This window comes from Salvelinus namaycush, chromosome 11 (genome assembly GCF_016432855.1).
Source record: "Salvelinus namaycush isolate Seneca chromosome 11, SaNama_1.0, whole genome shotgun sequence".
Lineage (NCBI taxonomy): Eukaryota > Metazoa > Chordata > Actinopteri > Salmoniformes > Salmonidae > Salvelinus > Salvelinus namaycush.
This window is the reverse complement of record NC_052317.1, coordinates 27,511,363-27,523,111: the sequence shown is the minus strand read 5'-3', so window position 1 is coordinate 27,523,111 and position 11,749 is coordinate 27,511,363.

The following is an 11,749-nucleotide window of genomic DNA, read 5'->3' as shown; positions in this document are numbered from 1 at the left end:
GCTTCAGTCTTCTACTCTAGTACTGGGCTAGGGCTCTGCTTCAGTCTTCTACTGTAGTACTGGGCTAGGGCTCTGCTTCAGTCTTCTACTGTAGTACTGGGCTAGGGCTCTGCTTCAGTCTTCTACTGTAGTACTGGGCTAGGGCTCTGCTTCAGAATAAGGGAAACGCCGCTGTATCTCTCTTGCTTTGTTTGAAGCATTGAGAAGAATGGCTGTTTGTTTGATTCTTATTTCTTGGTTTTGTCAGTGGTCTGATTGGAGGACAGAGAACTGGTTCTGCTTCTTTTTTTTTTTTCTTTTTTTTTTTTAACATCTGTCAGAATATTTAAATGTTGAAAAGTGTGTGTGTGTGTTTGAACCTCAACCTACTCTTCAAAATATCCATAAGAAACAGGTCTGGTTTAAGTATGACCTAGCCCTCTCTTGTAGGAATCTCGGTGAAAGCGATAAGCAAATGATTAGCCAACAGACAACAGGGTAAACGGGTCAAACCAGTTTCTTTTCCCCCTAGGAAATGCAAATGTTTTATCCAGAAGGGTTCAGGGTTGGCAATGAAATGCAGTACTTCTAACTATCCCCTCCCCCAGTCAACTAGCTAGCTCCAGTGAAACTGCTTGGTATTCAATAGATGGATTTGCAGGTTTTGCAGTAACATACTCCTTTTGTTTGCTTGCCATATTGTGTTTACCATACATTGTGCGTGTGTTGAACCGGTTTGTGTGTGTGTGTGTGTGTGTGTGTGCTTGTGTTGAACCGATTTGTGAGTGTGTGTGGATGTTCTCTGTCTAGCCTTGTGTGTGGATGTTCTCTGTCTAGCCTTGTGTGTGGATGTTGTCTGTCTAGCCTTGTGTGTGGATGTTGTCTGTCTAGCCTTGTGTGTGGATGTTGTCTGTCTAGCCTTGTGTGTGGATGTTCTCTGTCTAGCCTTGTGTGTGGATGTTCTCTGTCTAGCCTTGTGTGTGGATGTTCTCTGTCTAGCCTTGTGTGTGGATGTTCTCTGTCTAGCCTTGTGTGTGGATGTTCTCTGTCTAGCCTTGTGTGTGGATGTTGTCTGTCTAGCCTTGTGTGTGGATGTTGTCTGTCTAGCCTTGTGTGTGGATGTTCTCTGTCTAGCCTTGTGTGTGGATGTTCTCTGTCTAGCCTTGTGTGTGGATGTTCTCTGTCTAGCCTTGTGTGTGGATGTTCTCTGTCTAGCCTTGTGTGTGGATGTTCTCTGTCTAGCCTTGTGTGTGGATGTTCTCTGTCTAGCCTTGTGTGTGGATGTTCTCTGTCTAGCCTTGTGTGTGGATGTTCTCTGTCTAGCCTTGTGTGTGGATGTTCTCTGTCTAGCCTTGTGTGTGGATGTTCTCTGTCTAGCCTTGTGTGTGGATGTTCTCTGTCTAGCCTTGTGTGTGGATGTTCTCTGTCTAGCCTTGTGTGTGGATGTTCTCTGTCTAGCCTTGTGTGTGGATGTTCTCTGTCTAGCCTTGTGTGTGGATGTTCTCTGTCTAGCCTTGTGTGTGGATGTTCTCTGTCTAGCCTTGTGTGTGGATGTTCTCTGTCTAGCCTTGTGTGTGGATGTTCTCTGTCTAGCCTTGTGTGTGGATGTTCTCTGTCTAGCCTTGTGTGTGGATGTTCTCTGTCTAGCCTTGTGTGTGGATGTTCTCTGTCTAGCCTTGTGTGTGGATGTTGTCTGTCTAGCCTTGTGTGTGGATGTTGTCTGTGTAGCCTTGTGTGTGGATGTTGTCTGTCTAGCCTTGTGTGTGGATGTTGTCTGTCTAGCCTTGTGTGTGGATGTTGTCTGTCTAGCCTTGTGTGTGGATGTTGTCTGTCTAGCCTTGTGTGTGGATGTTGTCTGTCTAGCCTTGTGTGTCTGTGCGACCTCCTTCCTATTTGTAACTGTGTACATTTGCACTCCTCTCTTACATCACATTCTGCCTCACTGAGAGTGTAGATTGAGAGGTAGAGGCTCAGGTGTTCCGCTGCAGAGCATGTATGTCCACAGCAGCATGTAATATGTTTCACATTGGTAGTTGTGAAGTTCCTACCACATTACCTGCAGGGGAATCTAGCTGTTCCTGTCCTTCAGCCAAGATTCCCACCCTGTTTTAACATTTTAACATTCAGGGAATGATCACAAACATTTTATGGTGCTTATTTTTTACTTGCTGTGAATATGAGTGTGAGTGAGGTTGCCAAGCCAACCACAATTTCCCTTGTAAATGGTTATTGAGTGTTTGAGTGAGCCGAGGGTGGGTAGGTGAGGTTGAGGGTGGGGGTATGTGTCTGTGTGTGCGTGCGCCCGCATGCATGTGTTTGTGCATGTTCGTTAATGCCTGCATCTGTGTGTGTGTGTGTGTGTGTTAGATAAAGAGCGTGGAGTGAGAGAGAACCAGAACAAGACGTGGAGGAGGAGAGGAGGAGTGTGTCTTTCAGTGTGAAGATATGAAGGACTGACTGATTGAAAAGAGGAGCTCTGTGTGACATGTCAGAGGATGAGATGCTGGGTGCTGTTCTCTAACTGACCCTTACTGTTTAACTCACTGTGTAAAGGTCAGCCTATTCATTTCACTGCAAGCTCTGCAGTGTTACTGAGCTGGGAGGAGTGGGAGAGCGAAGGGTGTAGTATTGCTTGATGAAACTGACATTTTAAAGCTTCTCCCCCTTCTGATTATTTTGACTCTGATTCATCCAAGTTTGATTCTGAGTCTTCTTCGGAAAGAGAGGGGTGTATTGGTTCATTTGAAACTGATTCTGAGTCTTCTTCGGAAAGAGAGGGGTGTATTGGTTCATTTGAAACTGATTCTGATTCTTTTGATTCTGTTGTTTTTCTTCTTCAAATTCACAGATTTCTCAGAATACATTTGGGTTCATTTAGCCCAGGTAACCTTTTATAAATCGGTCTTGTTGAGAAGCTATAGGCTAAAGATGGGGAATGTTTTGAACAGGAAATGTTCACTATAACATAAGACAATGTAATGTCAAAACCGGTTCTGAACTATAATTGTGATGGATAATATAAACACAGTAGTGATGGTTGAAATGATGAGGATAGTGTTGACTGACTTTTTACTTAACCCTTCCCACACTTGTTTCTGCTCATTCAATACAGTTCATACTTCTCTCTGCCTTTCTTGCATCAATTTCTCACTCCTATTTCTGCCTATTCATTTCCATTCTTCCGCTTTCTGCTAACCTCAATGACAGACCTAGTTGTTTTCTCTTTTGTAGTCGATCTTCTGAAGGCTACCTCACTCCGTCCTCTCAATTTCACAATACATTCTCTCTCTCTCTTTCTGTGTGTGTGTGTGTGTGTGTCCGTTGACACTCTATCTATAATTTCAATCTCTGTTGGCAGAGAGTCTTGAAACGCACCAACCAACCATCGTTGAGCCTATGAATACCATGCAGCTTGCTACCGGTTCTTGCTTGCCCCATTCCCTCCTTCATGCCCCATCCCAAAATATATTATCAGCTTCACGGTGCTGAACCCTCCTCCCACCTGACTGCCATGCCTGACTTGCGCCTGTCTCCATCACTGGCAGCCATGGCATGTGCTCTGTCTGCACCACTGACAGAGCCAAGGAAGTGACATCATGTCCCTTAAGAGAGGAGTTGGAGAGGAGAGCCCTGACAGACAGGGTCTGTCATGACAAAATGTTACTGAGGAGCATTGAGGTGTTGGGGTGCAATGGATCTGGGGGACTTGTTTTCTCAGTTCCTGTAGATTCCAACTACACCCAGACCCCCTGCTCCCCTCTTACCATCTTCTCATGTTTGATATTCCCCCTCACGTGTTGGTCTTTTTGTTCCGAATGTAGGCCATGTGTGGGGGTAGGTGGGTGGGGTGAACCATTCCCCAAATGAGTTAGTCAGAGAGGGCTGAAGAACTAAAGCATTATGCCTGCGAGGTTCAGACTGGAACACAGACAAAACACACAGCTAGGCCCACATCTTTATTTCAACTTGGAGCGTTGAGCTTACACCAGTCCAGGACTACTTACTTGCTCTAGTTGTGTCCCAATCTCACTTGATATGTATATATGCACTCTTTATTTCTCTCTGCGTCCCTGGCACTGACAATTGAAAATAAATTAACATTCCTGGGGCTTTATTTAGTCCTTCGTTAAGCCTGTTGAAAATACTGGAGGGTGAACCCAGCAGGTCAAGCCATACTCACAAGCTGTCAATCCTTCCCAGTGACCCTCCCACCCCTTTCTTTCTCCTCCCTTCCCATTCTTCTCTCCCTCTCCTGTCTCTCTCTCTCTCTCTCCCATCCATTCAGTTCCTCCCTTCTTACAAAAGCCTGGACTCCCATTCTCTCTCTCTAGTCTATTCTTTCTCCGGTCGCCTCTCCAGCTTGAGAGAGGCAGCCACAAGCTTTGTCTCTTTACATTCCTTCAGCCTGCTGCTGCACCAATTAGCCTCGTATTTCATGTTAGGACATGTGGCCTGTTTCTTTCCATCCATTTATTGTAATATTATTTTAATTGCTTGCCTTCTACTTTTAAATGTTTGTTTATTTTTTCTGTCATTCCTCTGAAATATGAAAAATTTGTTTGCAATGTGGTGTTTTTTTTCAATCCTCCGGACTGATGATACATTTGTCTCCTGGCTTTTCTCTCTGTCTATGTGTGGAGAAACAGAAACAGATGTTCCTAATGTTTACATGTCATTTTTCATCCCCTGTGACGGATTCTTGGTGTCTGGGATGATATACTGTTAATAGAAAGAGTGAAAGCAGGGAGAGGGAAGATTCATATCCATTGTTCCTTATAAGGGAAAGTTTAGCACTTAAAGTACAGATGATGAGTTAATAACTTGAAATGATTCTAGAAGATTTCAGGATTATTAAACCGTCAAGCCATAAGATTTAATGTAGCTGGTGACAGTAAGTCATAACTTTGTTCTGTACACTATTATTACTATAACCGCTGCCATGGCGATGGTGGTATTGGAGCCCGATTTTGAATATTCCTTCCTGGTTGAGTAACCTGAATAATTTGAGAGTTTAGGACTATAAGGGTCTATCTAATAATAAAAAATGATAGAAAAATAGTTGTTCTGTTTTCTATACTATTTTCTATATAGTACTCTGAATAACCCAATTCATGTTGTTAAGCTCAAAAGATTACAATATAAAATTGCTGACACCATTCAAATTTTAAAGACAATTTTCAGAATCATCTTTTTGAAGATGATTTAGTTTAGTCCCAATCTCTGGAGTTCCTTGCTGTTCTGAGGAGCTGTGCTGTAGAGAATTTCTCCACAAACACACAGTCTCTGATGGGTTAACTATGCCTCACTTACCTATTTTCTGCTAGAGGAGGCCTCCGCCCCACCACCCACCACAATCTCCCCTTCTCTGATGTAAAATTATGATACGTCTGTCAGAACTCGTGAAACGCGTCTTCATGTTAATCGGCTAATCCTTTTATCTCAAGTCTGACCAAATCCAGTCCAGAAACCCCCGCAAACAAAACGGCTGTTTAGGGATGGGGGGATGAGGGGTGAGATGAGCGCAGCGGCCGGCTCCTCTGCCAGCTTAAAGGAGAAAGGGAACATGTTACTCAGCGGGGCGACGGTGCGGGTGGCTCTGGGTAGTACTGAGGAGGAGAAAGGAACCCCAGGCCCCTCGCCCCCTGGTGTCTGGTGGGGATCAGCGGCTGAGCCAGCCGAGCAGGGCAGAGAGGTTAGTGGGTAGGGGGTATGGGGCAGGGCATTACAGGCTCACTCCCTCCCACCCCTGCCCCCACGACTCATATTTGGGGAAGATGAATGTGTGTAACGCTAGAGTGTGGCCTGGGGGGGGATTTGAATGGAAAACCAGGGTGACAGGCCAGGCCTCACAGCCCTCAGACACCTGGGAATCAGGGATTGTTAGCAAGGCTCACTCTGTTTTGGGCCGCTGTGAGACGAAGTAGCGCTTTACCGCTGCTCTGCTATGCTCTTGTCTGATCTAGTGGTCTACTGCGGCTAGATAAGTAATTTCCCGATAAATACAATCAAATGATTCTCTTTCAATCTGAGTCTGAATGCACCACCTAACTTCTAACTGATAAATTATCATACCTTGTGTGTGTTAGCTTGGCGCCACACAGTATAACAGTTAGTGGTAAATTTGACCTCAAAGCAAGATAAATGACCTTTGGGTGTAGACTGTGCACTCTGCTCCGCGAGGACCTGCAGTTGCATTCAGTTAGCCTGTTTTAAACAGGAGTCTCCAGCCACCTATAGAGCCATTTTAAAGAATGAATCTAATATGGAGATTTAACTTATGACTCTGTAAGCCAATGCAGATAGAAGCTCCCAAAACAATGTTTTGTGCTTGTGTGCCTTCACGTTCCCAGAAATATCTTAGCTGGGCATTAGTGGGGCCCAGAGAGCGATCAGAGCAGAGTGCTCCGCTGCTCAAATTTAGGTTCATTATAAAATAATCAGGGAAGTTGACGAGTGGCTCTGGAGAGGAGGCGTACACACAGAAAAGCGAATTATCCTCTTTTGGTGTCCTCCACTCTTTAAAGTGTGAAATGCAGTGTACTGTGTGGATGGTGACATGGTGTTTATATGGACATGGTCACATTTTGGATGTTAAACATACACTATATGACCAAAAGTATGTGGACACCTGCTCGTCGAACATCTCATTCCAAAGTTGGAGTTGGTCCCCTCTGCTGCTATAACAGCCTCTACTCTTCTGGGAAGGCTTTCCACTAGATGTTGGAACATTGCTGCGGGGACTTGCTTCCATTCAGCCTCAAGACTATTAGTGAGGTCGAGCACTGATGTTGGGCGATTAGGCCTGGCTCGCAGTCGGCTTTCCAATTCATCCCAAAGGTGTTCGATGGGGTTGAGGTCAGGGCTCTGTGCAGGCCAGTCAAGTTCTTCCACACTGATCTCAACAAACCACTTCTGTATGGACCCCCAAACTGTTGCCACAAAGTTAGAAGCACAGAATAGTCTAGAATGTAATTTTATGCTGTAGCTTTAAGATTTCCCTTCACTAGAACTAAGAAGAATAGAACAAACCATAAAAAACAGCCCCAGACCATTATTCCTCCTCCACCAAACTGAAAATTTGGCACTATGCATTGGGGTAGGTAGCGTTCTCCTGGCATCCGCCAAACCTAGATTAATCCGTCGGACTGCCTGATGGTGAAGCATGATTCATCACTCCAGAGAACGTGCTTCCACTGCTCCAGAGTCCAATGGCGATGAGCTTTACATCACTCCAGCCGACGCTTGGCATTCCGCATGGTGATCTTAGGCATGTGTGCGGTTGCTCGGCGATGGAAACCCATTTCATGAAGCTCCCGCCGAACAGTTGTTGTGCTGACGATGCTTCCAGAGGCAGTTTGGAACTGGGACAGACGAGGACAGACGATTTTTAGCTTGTGTGGCCTACCACTTTGCAGCTGAGTCGTTGTTGCCCCTAGACGTTCCCACTTCACAATAACAGCACTTACAGTTGACCGGGGCAGCTCTAGCAGGGCACACATTTGACGAACTGACTTGTTGGGAAGGTGGCATCCTATGATGGTGTCACTGAGCTCTTCAGCAAAGCCATTCTACTGCCAATGTTTGTGGATGGAGATTGCATGGCTGTGTGCTCGATTTTATACACCTGTCAGCAACGGGTGTGGCTGAAATAGCCGGATTCACGAATTTGATGGGGTGTTCACATACTTTTGTATATATAGTGTAGATAGGTACATCATGGCTTAGGTTAAGTCATCTGTACTAGATGGATGTCTTCTTGCTGGTTTTGTTTATGTGCAGGTCAAGGTGTGTGTGTGTACTAACGTGTATATTTGACATGTCATCGATCCGGAGTATTTGACTTGTGTTCTAACAAGTCTCTCCTTCTGGTGCATTGAGGGCATTTTAGGGAGTGGAGCCTAACCTGAGCTGAGGCAGACAAAGCTGTGTGGACTGTTTGTGGCTGCCTTCTTCCCGCTAGTTTGTGGCTGCCCTCAAGATAAGGAGGAAGCAGACAAAAGTACCTCACAAAGGAGCTGTGTCTCTAATGGTTTGCTGTGTGAGTCTGTGTGAGCGCGTTGCCTGAGCAACAGGGTCCTCTCCTGTGGGGATAAGGCAGTAGAACTCTGGGGAGGGAGGGAAGGGGGTAGTAGTGAGTTAAGGGAGGAATGCGGTGTGAAGGCAGTCAGTGTAAACATGTAGCCTGTAGCCCAGGGATGAGTGCTCCGTCATGCTCTCCTTTACCCAAGAGTATTTCCTGTCAGAAGTGAAAAATAAACACATATTCAGACTTGATAGACTGAGTACACTGAGTATACCAAACATTAGGAACACCTAGGGCTGTTGCTGTGACTGTATTACCGCCACACCGGCGGTCATGAGTTATGAAGACAGTCAAATTCCGCATGACCGTTTCGTCACGGTAATTAGTCTTCTCCAAGTTCTGATGCTGCTGATGGTCATTAGTAGCCTACCGACATTTTTAACTGCCTGGTACTCACCACTCTATTATCCCTCTAATCACTCTGACATCAATGCAAATGTATTTGAAATCAAATCCATCGCTTCATGAGAACCCATGAGCTCATGTTGCGCAACATTTCTATAGGCTCTGCAATTGCGTGAGAAAACAGAGTGATGGCCACTACTAAAAAGAGGAGGATCCTATCAGCTTTCTATAGGCTAAGCCTACTATATTTATATCTCAACTTTCCTAATATTAAGCACATTGCTTATCTTTACCACAGGAGTAAAGCCTTCCTGACTGCATGAAAATTAAACACTGGAAAGCGTCCTCCATTCGCTATTTAAGTGCATAGGTTACGTATTTTTTTCCTGCTGCCCCTGTTTCGATACAGGTGCATGATAATGGTCCATTCTAAATCATAACAAATGTCACATATTATTTAGTATATGTAAAGACAAGATTGAATCAAGAATAGTCTGATGGGTGACAATATTAGCCTATCATTGTGAATTATATAGAGAGACTATTGAAGTGTGTACAGCCGGTGCAAAAAACAAAGCAGAGCTCATGCCTTTCAAGCAACTTTTTTCAAATCATCATTAGTCGCATCATGCAACCTTACAATGTATTAAAAATCAAAACATATAGCCCAGTGTTTGTAGAACAACTAAAATGACATTAATACCTCTAAATTAAGCATATACAGTGGGGCAAAAAAAGTATTTAGTCAGCCACCAATTGTGCAAGTTCTCCCACTTAAAAAGATGAGAGAGGCCTGTCATTTTCATCGTAGGTACACTTCAACTATGACAGACAAAATGAGAAAAAAAATTCCAGAAAATCACATTGTAGGATTTTTTATGAATTTATTTGCAAATTATGGTGGAAAATAAGTATTTGGTCAATAACAAAAGTTTATCTCAATACTTTGTTATATACCCTTTGTTGGCAATGACAGAGGTCAAATGTTTTCTGTAAGTCTTCACAAGGTTTTCACACACTGTTGCTGGTATTTTGGCCCATTCCTCCATGCAGATCTCCTCTAGAGCAGTGATGTTTTGGGGCTGTTGCTGGGCAACACGGACTTTCAACTCCCTCAAGATTTTCTATGGGGTTGAGATCTGGAGACTGGCTAGGCCACTCCAGGACCTTGAAATGCTTCTTACGAAGCCACTCCTTCGTTGCCCGGGCGGTGTGTTTTGGATCATTGTCATGCCGAAAGACCCAGCCACGTTTCATCTTCAATGCCCTTGCTGATGGAAGGAGGTTTTCACTCAAAATCTCACGATACATGGCCCCATTCATTCTGTCCTTTACACGGATCAGTCGTCCTGGTCCCTTTGCAGAAAACAGCCCCAAAGCATGATGTTTCCACCCCCATGCTTCACAGTAGGTATGGTGTTCTTTGGATGCAACTCAGCATTCTTTGTCCTCCAAATACGACGAGTTGAGTTTTTACCAAAAAGTTCTATTTTGGTTTCATCTGACCATATGACATTCTCCCAATCTTCTTCTGGATCATCCAAATGCTCTCTAGCAAACTTCAGACGGGCCTGGACATGTACTGGCTTAAGCAGGGGGACACGTCTGGCACTGCAGGATTTGAGTCCCTGGCGGCGTAGTGTGTTACTGATGGTAGGCTTTGTTACGTTGGTCCCAGCTCTCTGCAGGTCATTCACTAGGTCCCCCCGTGTGGTTCTGGGATTTTTGCTCACCGTTCTTGTGATCATTTTGACCCCACGGGGTGAGATCTTGCGTGGAGCCCCAGATCGAGGGAGATTATCAGTGGTCTTGTATGTCTTCCATTTCCTAATAATTGCTCCCACAGTTGATTTCTTCAAAACAAGCTGCTTACCTATTGCAGATTCAGTCTTCCCAGCCTGGTGCAGGCCTACAATTTTGTTTATGGTGTCCTTTGACAGCTCTTTGGTCTTGGCCATAGTGGAGTTTGGAGTGTGACTGTTTGAGGTTGTGGACAGGTGTCTTTTATACTGATAACAAGTTCAAACAGGTGCCATTAATACAGGTAACGAGTGGAGGACAGAGGAGCCTCTTAAAGAAGAAGTTACAGGTCTGTGAGAGCCAGAAATCTTGCTTGTAGGTGCTTGTAGGTGACCAAATACTTGTTTTCCACCTAATTTGCAAATAAATTAATTAAAAATCCTACAATGTGATTTTCTGGATTTTTTTTCTCATTTTGTCTGTCATAGTTGAAGTGTACCTATGATGAAAATGACAGGCCTCTCATCTTTTTAAGTGGGAGAACTTGCACAATTGGTGGCTGACTAAATACTTTTTTGCCCCACTGTAGGAGAACCTATTTCTTTTTTAACCGCTCAACACAGAACACAGAAAACTCCCTCAAATCATTTGGAGAAAATATTTATATTTTATAAAGCTTTGTTCAATTGTATTCTTCATACTATAAAATATAAAAGAATGCAGTGGAATTATAAGCAAATCTTGTCTGCTAAATGGACTAGTGTAGCCCATAGCCATTTGGCATAGCCACATCAGGACCTAACATAAGGACAACTCAGAGTATGCTATTCTTTTCTTCTGAAATAGAGTACATTTTCTTCATATCATGCTTCTTTAGACCTGTCTAAAATAAATAATAGATTTGTTGTGAAGGTGTAGGCTATATTACATGGAGTTATTATAATTTTTTTAAATGGCTTGTAGGCTGTGTGGAAGCCAAGAGATGCTAAATGTGCTTATGTTAATTAACGGTCAATTACATTGAGACTGACAGTTATTTGCTTGACAATCACCGGCTGGCGAAATTTCGTGACCGCCACAGCCCTAGGAACACCTTCCTAATATTGAGCCCTCAGAACAGGTTCAATTTGTCGGAGCATGGACTCTACAAGGTGTCGTTCCCCAGGGATGCTGGCCCATGTTGACTCCAATGCGTCCTACAGTTGTGTAAAGTTGGCTGGATGTCCTTTGGGTTGTGGACCATTCTTGATACACGTGAAACAGTTGAGTGTCAAAAAAGCAGCAGCGTTGCAGTTCTTGACACAAGCCGTTGTGCCTGGCACCTACTACCATACCCAGTTCAAAGGCACTTACATATTTTCTTGTCCGTTTACCCTCTGAATGGCACACATACATAACCCATGTCTTAATTCTCTCAAGGCTTAAAAATCCTTGTTTAACCTGTCTCCTCCCCTTCATCTACACTGATTTGAGGTAGATTTAACAAGTGCCATCAATAAGGGGTCATAGCTTTCACCTGGATTCACCTGGTCAGTCTATGTCTGTGAAAGAGCAGGTGTTCTTATTGTTTTGTACACTTATTTTGTCATACCCATCCTTTTG